The following is a 9,910-nucleotide window of genomic DNA, read 5'->3' as shown; positions in this document are numbered from 1 at the left end:
CAATAACATACACACATGTTCCTTCATTTCATGTGATTATTTGAAGTCAAGCTGTTACTCCTCAGTAATGAAGATTCTATTTCAGTTGTACAATTACTGCTTGGGGAACTATGGGGTCGTGGTTGATAGCAGAGAAAAGCTGAAATTTAGACAAATATAGATATCCTCTCTACCAAAATCATTTCTTTTATTTACTTTTTAAAAAAGAAATGCCTATTTGTGTTAAAAAAGACTTAGTTTAAGTTTCAATATGCTTTATATAATTCCATTTAATGGCTCCAGAAATAAAAAGATATATAATTTAGAATAACAACACCATGAGTAATTATAAGTCTGGGTACATGAACAAATAAGAGAAATCCTGGTTCTATCAGCTTAATTAAAGTCGATGAATAGAATCAGATGTTTAAACGATTTTCAGCAGTGGGTTTGGGAAATATGTGAGAAACTTACATTGCTCACAAAATTTTCTTGACAATGTATTATAGGTGAACTGTGGCAAGAAGCTCTCAAATAAAAATCCTGTTTGAAAAACACCCCAGAAACAAGCACACACTCTGTGTTTGCTTAGGAGGTGAAATAAAAGGAAAGCAGAGAAAGGTAGAAAGAGGGAGCATGTGAAAGGTCATTATAATGTAGTGAGGCCATGTTGTCACTTATGGCAAGGTAAAGAACATTGGGCCATGAAGCTCAGCCAAGCCGGGTAACTGTGATGGTGGTGTTCTTGGATGTGAACTGAATGAGATGAATTGAGTAAGAATTGATTGAGTCCAGATGGTGTTGAATGGACACCTCTATCTTGACACATCTGCATTAGAATGCAACAGGAGACATGTCATGATAAAGTGCCTGATGTCACGACCACGGTTTCCTGCCCCAACTCTCCTGCACTAGTACCAAAACAGACACACAATCAAGGGGTTCTCAAATTCCACAGAGGGCCCTGGGCTAAATCACAAGCAGGGGCAAGGTGGGTGCAGGCATGGCGTGATTGGTGCCATGCACGTTCATGAGGTACTAGAAGTAGTTACTCATGGTTTGGTGGGAGTTTCATGGTTAATGGGAGACAGGCAGTTAGGGGTTAATGAGAGGCTCCTTGCACATTTAAATGTAACCATTCTTGTTACCATCCTTGGAGGCATCGAATGCAGTCTAGGCTGCAAGCCAGTCTTTCGGGAGTGTGGCTGGGTGTGGCTGGCTATTTAAAGCCCCACTCAAGCCCAGCTTGTTGCTTTGCATCATTCTGCACTCGCAGCGTGACGCTCCTGGCATCGGTCCTGTAAGAAGAAGAGAGCAGCTGTTAGAAGGCGTACGAATCACGGACTCCATGAACCCCAGCAGCACTTACCTGATCACTGCGTGCAGCTTTCGCTTCTTCACGACGGCAGCTTCCCAGAATCTTCATCTGCAGCGTTCGCTTCTTCATGATGGCGGCTCCCCGGAATCTTCATCTGCAGCATTCGCTTCTTCACGACGGTGGCTCCCCGGAATCTACATCTTCACGCAACTTCACCTCGGGTGACAGCTGGCTCCAGGGGTCTGCTTGACACCTTCCACTGCTTCAGCCGCATACCATCGCTTCAACAAGCAGGACGCCGCACCTCCGCTACAACAAACTGCAACTCGCCAGATTCCCAAGCTGCCACCTGAAAGAAAGAACAAGAAGAGGTTAGTGTTAGCGCCACTCCAGACATCATAAGGCGCAGTCCACATAAGGTGCTGTCTACACAAGGCACAATCCAATAAAGAATACAAGGAGCTATAGAGCAGCCCATTAAGGCTAAAGACAGTAAAGACATAAAAAGAGCCTTACAGCGCCAAGGCAAGTTCTGCCTCGCGGTGCTCCAGCGAACTCAATCATCACCAAACATCGGTAAAGGTGCCAGAAATGACCTCAAGCGCGCGTACAAGAAGTCATTGTTAAGTGTGCACGGACTAGGAACTCACAAGACTTTAAAAGGAACTTATAAAAGCCTCAGCTGTTCAGGGCGGAACCCTCTTAGGCCAGTGACGTAACCGGCCCCAACCAAGACACACCCCTGTCAGGAATACGGCAGGATGGATTGCTTCTTTCCCATTTAACACAGGTGAGAAGAGATCCTAGGGGCTGATAGGTTGGGAGGTGAGAGAAGGAGGTTGGGCCCACCCACTTAATAATCCCTTACTTACGCATTCTTGTGCATTCTCCTAGGATAACAGCCAGAAAGCCGCTCCAGTGAATCCAGGGTGGAGATTCCAGCAGACGAGGTCTTCCAGGTGCCCCCGCAGAACTAAGGTTAGCGTGACACCTGAATACCTGGACCTAGCAGGACAACTCTGATTAGAGGAAACTAATCATGGTGGAAATCAGATTTAGAGTTATGTTCACATGAACACACATTGGAAAGGCCCATAAGACTTCCAAAACCCTCTTTATTTACTAGCCATTGTTCCACCATCTCCTCAACAATATATGATTGCAATCAGTGAAACATGGGACAACCACAAAGGCATTCCCCTTAAAGCAGACTTCCCCGGAAACGTGTTTTCTTATCTTCAATCAAATTATGAGATTGGGCTAAGAGAACATGGGGTTGGGTGGGCTTCTTCTTATAAAAGGTACCCCTTATTCGCCAATTCTCTCTCTGATTAACTACCTCCTTTCAGCTTACTGCCATTCAACTTCTCCAACTCAACCCTTTCAAGATTCTCCTTACCCATGGCATAGTGCCACTCTCAACTTTTTCTTCTCTTATCTCAACCACATAAATGTTCATGTGGGTCTTTAACCTCCAAGCACACCAGCTGGTATTACTCTGATCTTGCATCTCTGAAACCTAAGTGCAGAGTTGCCTTACGGAAGTGGCCGGCCTCAGACTCACCCTCAGCCAAACTGATCTGCCACCTGCTCCAAAGGCAAAATCGTTTCTCAATCCACTCCAAGAAGAGGGCCCACATCCAAGCCTGCATCCCTGGAGCTAATAACAACACAACTGAACTTTTGACCATCCGTAAGGATATCGCCAATCCAACTTCAGTCTCCATCTTCCCCCTTCCTTCCCAGGCTCTCTGCACTGCTTTGGCCTCCCATTTGACATCAAAACTCAGGACATCATGCATTCACTTTGCAACTCCCCCACCTCCACTCCTCCCCCTGCTCGCCTGCTCCCTTGGCCCCCGTCCCTTCACCGCAAGCACTCTCCTCCCTCCTACCCATAGCACCTGATGAGGTTGCTAAAGCTGTCTGCTCTATGAAGGTCCCCTCCAAACAGATCATCCCATGCTCTTCTAGAACCATTAAGGACAACATCTCCTGGGGGTGCTGTTGAGCAGCAACTAATATAAAAGCAGAATTCTGGTGCTATTGTGAGGCTGTTAATATCCGGAGAAATTATCCTGCTGTAAGGGACTTCGAAGTCGTGAAACTTAAGGTGTGGATTGCGCAAGGTGCCAACATTGGTGCAGCAAAATCCTGGCACTGTTGGTGGCTGGGAAGAGTGGAAACAGAGCACCCACAGCAACAGCTGTTGCAACCATGGGCTGTGGTCGCCATCTTTGCTGTTCCTTCCGCCTGGTGGCCAGGCTCTGGGGAGCCTGCTAGCCAATTTGTCCCCTTCCCAGTGGATTTATGATGCAGAGGGCTGTCAAGAGGCCGATTCTGGGCAGCGTTCAGCATGTGCATACGGCGAGGCCGGGACCCGGCGGTGATTCACGCAGTGGGGAATGAAGGTATATCCTGAGGACAGTGGTACCAATGAATTGGTGGAACCGACGCCTCGCTGTATGGGAGGTGGAAGAGGGCCGCCAGTACCTATTGACATTTTACACCCATGTAACGCTTGTAGGGCATCTCTCTGCAATACAAGTGGACAGACTGTTGGAAGGGAAAGTGTCTATGTGTGCTGTGTTGGCAGATAATGAGTGGGGATAAAAGCTAAAGAAGCAGCTGACGACCCACTCCCTCCTCTGAGTGGGGGATCAACACACTACATTTGTGAGCCACACAGGTGGCACAGATGTGAGGAGGGTGTGCACCTGTGGCCAAGGCTAGGTGACACTCCACTGAGGGCCAGGCCAGAGCAAACAGGGTGACCCCAGGCAGCAGCAGGTCCCCAGAGACTACAGGAGTGTGCAGTGGAGCGCTGCGACAGGCAGAAATCGTCAAATTGGCAGATCCACATCAGGCAGAAATGCCCACGCATTGGTAATATCATCCCTGGTGGAGGTTTGGGTGTCTCGGTGGCACTGACTCAGAGGTGGACACAAGGAATGGGGCAATAGACAGGGGAAGGATAGCTGGGGCAATACTGACTGTGATTTTTGGAAATTGGCACATGTGCCGGACCAGAAGCCAGGCTGCAATTGGCAGGGACGGTGTGCAGGGCAAGGCACAATAACGACAGTTTGAGGGTACCAGGACTGAACGGACCTTGAACGGTGGTATAGTGCTCTAATGGGGACCGAGTGGGGCGGGGAGACCCATACCCGCACCTATGCTTCAGGAGGCCAGATATGTGGGGTAGAGGGGGAGAAATGAAGAACACCTGGTCAAGGGACGCCCCCCTACCACTCACATCATGACAAAGAAGAAAGGCAAGAAGGTTGACGCAGCAGAGCAAGATCGACCAATTTGCGGTTAGGAGCCTCCCTGCTAGGCAGCTGTGTTCAAAGATTGCAGCCAGTGCAGACAATCTGACACAAGGCAAAACCATCTCGTTAATGGGCGCCATTGCTAAGTGTGAGTCCTCAGACTGCCCTCTGAGGTATCCAAGGTATTGTTTCTGTGACAGGATGTCCACAAGCTGTCTTAAAGGGTCAGAGAGGCAGAGCAGAAGATATCAGACACTGAGAAGCAGATGGAAAAGCAGCTAGGGCAGGTATCCCAAAAACCCATTGTCCTAGAGAGCAGGTTGGAGGACTGTGAAGGGAGGTCAAGATGGAATAACCTTCGGATCCTGGGGCTGCCGGAAAATGTTGGGGGTCCCAGCATGGAGCTATTCCTGGAACACTGGTTGGTAGAGCTCATTTCACCAACACAACTTTCCAAATTCTTTTCGATTGAAAGGGCCCACAGGATGCCCACGGGTTGCCCCATACCTGGATCAAACCCAAGCACGTCATTTCAAGACTATGAATTACAAAGATAGATATACCCTGCTGCAGATTGCAAGGGCCACTGACCAGTTCACGTTCAATGTCTCCGATATAGATCTTTTCCTTGACTATAGCATGGAGGTGCAGCTTTCAAGGCAGTCTTTCCATTCGATTAAGTGAAAATTGGCCTCTAACAGCATTAAATACGCCCTTTTATTCCACTCACAACTGAAAGTGTATTATGTGGAGAAAGCACTTTGGTTCAGCACTCCATGGGAGGCCTTGGAGTGGTACGACATCAACATCCAACAGACAGCAGCGGATACACAACGAAGGGAGAAGCTACACCCCATGCCGAATCCAATACCCTCATCGGCCCCCTTGTACTCCCAGGATCTGGTGTCCCCATGTGAAGCTGGCACACCCCGGAACATGGTGGAGGATGGATGAGCATGAACATGGAATGGGTGTCAATGCTGAATGCTAGAGTTGGGGCACAACACCAGTCTCCATTGTGAAGCAACCTTACAGACTCAGCCTCTCACTCACAAGAGGGCCGGGGTAAGGCCCTGAATTGAGTTTTTTCCATTGACTCAGCGGATGCTGTGTCTATATTTGGGTTGATGGCCCACATAGATTTCATGCGGGCCCAGGTGTTAGGGAGAATTCTCCAGAATGGCTAATTTCCCTTACCTACTGAGTCCCTCAGCAGCTTTGCTGGATTTCTATGATTTATTTGTTTCACCTGCTAAGAGTGTGAGCCTTTTTTCCCTCTCTTACATGTGTTTTGCTGTGTGTTTTTACATTTTTGTGTTCATAGACTGTGGAGTCTCACCTACTCCATAGGCATCATATTTCTACTGTGTGTCACACAGCAACTTTAGTGCAGTGACACAGAGTTGTTTTTTTCTGACTTCCCACTTTAAGCTCCATTTTCTGGGACTGACTACTCTCTCCCAGAACATGTAAAGTTGCCATTGACTTTATTAGTCTTTTTCAATTCACAGATCCAGTACAAACTATCTTCCATAGAGTACTGGAAAGGGTTAATAGTTATCCCTTTTTGTCTGATTCTCATGGAACATTATTTCGTTCCCCTTTCTTTAAGATTTGGCTGATGGCAGTGATTTCTACCATTTTTTTCCTACCGCGGACTATGAAAATAGCCTTGGTACAGTTTTAGGCTAAGTTAGTAGCCTCGAACTTTAATCCCCTCGACCCCTTTTAAGTTTATTTGGTTCCGGCTGGGTTTATTTGCCATTTATGTTTGTAAAGGTCTTTCTCATGTTATACTCTGCGCGCCAAACCAGGTTTGGTTCCTTTGTTCGCTGTACTTTGGCAGGCTTTTGCACAGAAGCCCTCCTTAGGCGGCTGCATGTCTGGGTAGACAGGATGTGAGGGAGGGGTTTTATGCCCTCTGAACAGGGTCTCCTTGGAGACCAAAGTCACACTCTTGTTTACTTGGCTAGGTGACTGTCCTGCCAGGACAGCGACCCTGCTGTGTGATTGACAGCCAGGCTGTGTGAATGGGGGGAAAACTGCATAAAAAGCAGGTCTTTGGGACTTGGAAGACAGAGTCGCCACTGGATCGAGATAACCGAAGAGAAGCTCAAGGAAGAGGACTACTGCAATTACTGAACCTCCCGGTGAAGCCCTGCTGCGGGTCCGAATCGCCTTAACTTCGATGACAGAGAAGATCTGCAAGGAATCTTCTTCCCGTGGGTTGGTGGGACCAACCAGTTCGCCAAACACCAAGCAAGGCCTCCCTCCCCTGGTCGAATTTGCTGTGCATTGCTGCAGTGAACCAGATAGCCAGGAGGATCGGACGCTGTTTGTGTTTTAAGGAACGCACCTTTCATCGCTTTGCTCTTCTGCTGGTTTCTTCCCTGGGCAGTGCAGTACCCTCCAGTCTTCCTCCTTCTTGTCAGTCCGACAGTCACTTCAGGAACCGTGAGCCTGCAGGACCTGCCAGGAACTTCTGCCTCAGCTACAGCATTCTTCTTCTACTAAGGTACTGTTCAAATCTGGTTGTTCGTTCCATCCGACCGCGGTGAAAGTGTTTGAAATCTTTCGCTAATCTGAGGGGATGTCTTTCTCTACTCTTTTAAGTAACTTTTCTTCCGACCAACTTCATTTCGAACTCTTGGCAAAGACTTAATCGCAAACTACTCTGAACTGTGTGATCCTCTGCAAAGACTCTGAACCATCAACATTGGCCCAGACCTATTGATTTGAATCCTAGTTGTAGTAAGCCATTTCTAGATTGCCCTGCCTACATACTTGTTGGTGCTGCTTGGTTTTGAATAACCTTGACGTTCCCTCCCTTTTTGAATTGCTTGAGTGCCACTTTGCTCACAGCTTAACTTGTCCAGAATTCATTGGGTGGTGTGTAGTGTATTAAGATTGTGATTTTTCTGCTGCTTTATATTAGTGAACTGTTTTAGAACTGATGGTGTAAATAAATGTATGTTCTTTTACTCAGAAACTGTGGGTCAGTGTTTGTTTGAACCATAGCAATTGCTGTCCTTTGTGTAACTTCAGATACTGCTCACTTTACTCTTGAGATAAGTCTGGCTGCTCAGCCATCGCTACCACTTTACTGTGTAGTACAGGCTTGTACCAAAGTTGAATTTGTACTTACACTTGTAGTCTTAATTGTGTGTGGTGTTCCCAAAGGGTACTGCATATGATTCTGCCTAACACCAGGGTGACAGTTATTTCAGTTGGGGGAGCAGTGTAGGGTGTTTTTCAGTGTTATTGTTCTTGGTTTCACATTGCTTAGCAAGGGTGGGAGGATTTCTGGGTATTGGTCCATAGTGGGCCATACCGTTCTCAGGCAGATGTATGGCAGGAGTTGGGATCCCCAGGCGTTGGGGACGTAGACAAAACAATCAGATGCTAATGGCGCTCGAAAAATGGGCAACAGTGTTAACATGGAATGTGAATGGGCTATGCTCAGGGATTAAACGTAAGCTAGGCTTTCACCAGACTTTGCCCTTCTCACCGAAACCCATCTAGTGGGGTCACATTGTAAATTCTTTATGCAATCAAATTATAGAATGGCGTTTCATGCTGGCTTTGCCAGAGGTGCACGAGGGCGATGGTCCTGGTGCACAAAATGGTGCCCTTTTCACTTGTAGAACAGCAAACAGATCCGCTGGGAAGGTTTGTGTTGAACCAGGGGTGCTGTAGGGAGCCATAAAGGGAATCATAGCGGTGTATGCACCCCCTCTCACACATGATCTGCTTAGTGACCTGCAGAAATTCATTGTGCAGGGGGAGGCAGAGTTATGGATCCTTGCAGAGACTTTAACAATGTGATGGATACTGAGGTGGCACAGAGGTAGAAGGAATCTGGAGCTACCCACCCGACTCTGTTCCTTTGCTCACCCTATGGGTTGGTTGAATACACAGTGATACTTGCACATGGGGGAGTTTGGGTACTCTTTATTTTGTGGTGCTCAATCTACCTTCTCTAGATTGGACTACCACTGGCTGGGGGCCATAGGTTTATCTTAGCAAAATTCTTGGCTTGGGGTCCTCAAATCATTACCTGTTGCTAGTCAGGCTTAAGAGCGGGCACGAGAAAACAGCACCTGCTTCGAGGCTGAATTCATATTATTTGGGGTTCCCTGAGTTCACTGAGACACTAGCGCCCACCACACAAGAATACTTCTCAATCAATGAGGGGTCAGCCCGGCTATATTTTGGGAGGGATATAAGCAGATTCTTAGGGGGATGCAATCTCACTGGTTGCAGCACACTGGAAAAAAACATACATTAGCAATAGTGGAGGCGGAGGCGGCTGTAGAAAAGGCAAAAACAGTGTTATTATCTTGGTCAGTGGCAGATCAGCTGAAGTTGAAGATAGCACAGGAAGCACTCGGGAATGTCACTGCAGATAATGCAAAACAGGCACACTGGCTCAGGCGAAGACAGATACATGCAGCAGGGGACAAAGCAGGAACGTTGCTTGCATGGCTAGAGCCTAGTTAACAGGAAGTGGCCTTGTGCGAGCTTTATAGAGCGACAATGGTGAAGCCCTAATGGGGATGTAGATATTGTGCAGGCCTTTTGTGGGGTACCACAAGTCCTGCTATGGGGTCCCGTCCAGTCGGCTGGGGCATAGCGAACTGTGTGGAATGGATGCAGTGGTTCTCCCACAGTTATCTGTACAGCATCGAGAGGGGATGGAGGCACATTTCTCAGAGGAGGAAATAGTGGCAGCAATCTCCCAACTACTGTCTGGGAAGGCCCAGGACCAAATGGCCTCCCAGTGGAAGTCTGGAAGAAACTGAGTGGGGCGGTGGTTCAGCTTCTCCTACAAATGTTTTTGCAGAGTACGAAGGAGGGTATCCTCCTTGACGATTTGCAGAAAGCACAAATAGTAATCATTCCCAAGCCATGCAAGCCAACGGACAGTTGTGCCTCTTATAGGCCAATCTCGCTAATCAATTGGGAAGCAAAAATCCTAGCTAGGCTTCTGGCGAACCGCCTGCTGCAAATAATAGGGTGCTTAGTACACTCATACCAATGCGGGTTTATGCCAACCTAGTCTACTCTCATGCATTTGCGAAGGGTACAACTGGCGATAGGCCAGGCCAATATGATCACTACTGGCAGTTGACTTTGAAAAGGCATTTGATTCAATGTACTGGGTCTTGCTGTGGTGAACTTTGGAGGGCATGTGATTTGGAGGGAACTTCCTGAGCTGGGTGCGCTTACTGTATGAATCACCAGTGGCGGAAGTGCAGGTCAGTGGGGCTGCTCGAGGGTTTTTCCCCTGTGGCAGGGAACTATGCAGGGCTGTCACCTCGCTTCTGCTCTTTATCCTTGC

The 9,910-nt window shown here is 47.8% G+C and overlaps 1 long non-coding RNA gene across 1 annotated transcript in view; it reads left to right on the top strand.

The window, feature by feature from the left end:
• The first annotated feature begins 1,278 nt into the window (after positions 1-1,278).
• LOC138516141 (uncharacterized) overlaps positions 1,279-9,910 on the top strand; it is a 34,286-nt gene continuing 25,654 nt past the window's right edge. Inside the window, exons 1-2 of the long non-coding RNA XR_011282232.1 lie at positions 1,279-2,087; positions 2,192-2,275. This is a non-coding gene — a long non-coding RNA (uncharacterized lncRNA). The remainder of the gene's footprint in view (positions 2,088-2,191; positions 2,276-9,910) is intronic.

This window comes from Ambystoma mexicanum, chromosome 6q, assembly GCF_040938575.1.
Source record: "Ambystoma mexicanum isolate Mex_15411 chromosome 6q, UKY_AmexF1_1, whole genome shotgun sequence".
Taxonomy (NCBI): Eukaryota; Metazoa; Chordata; class Amphibia; order Caudata; family Ambystomatidae; genus Ambystoma; species Ambystoma mexicanum.
This window is presented reverse-complemented; position numbering and strand designations above follow the sequence as displayed.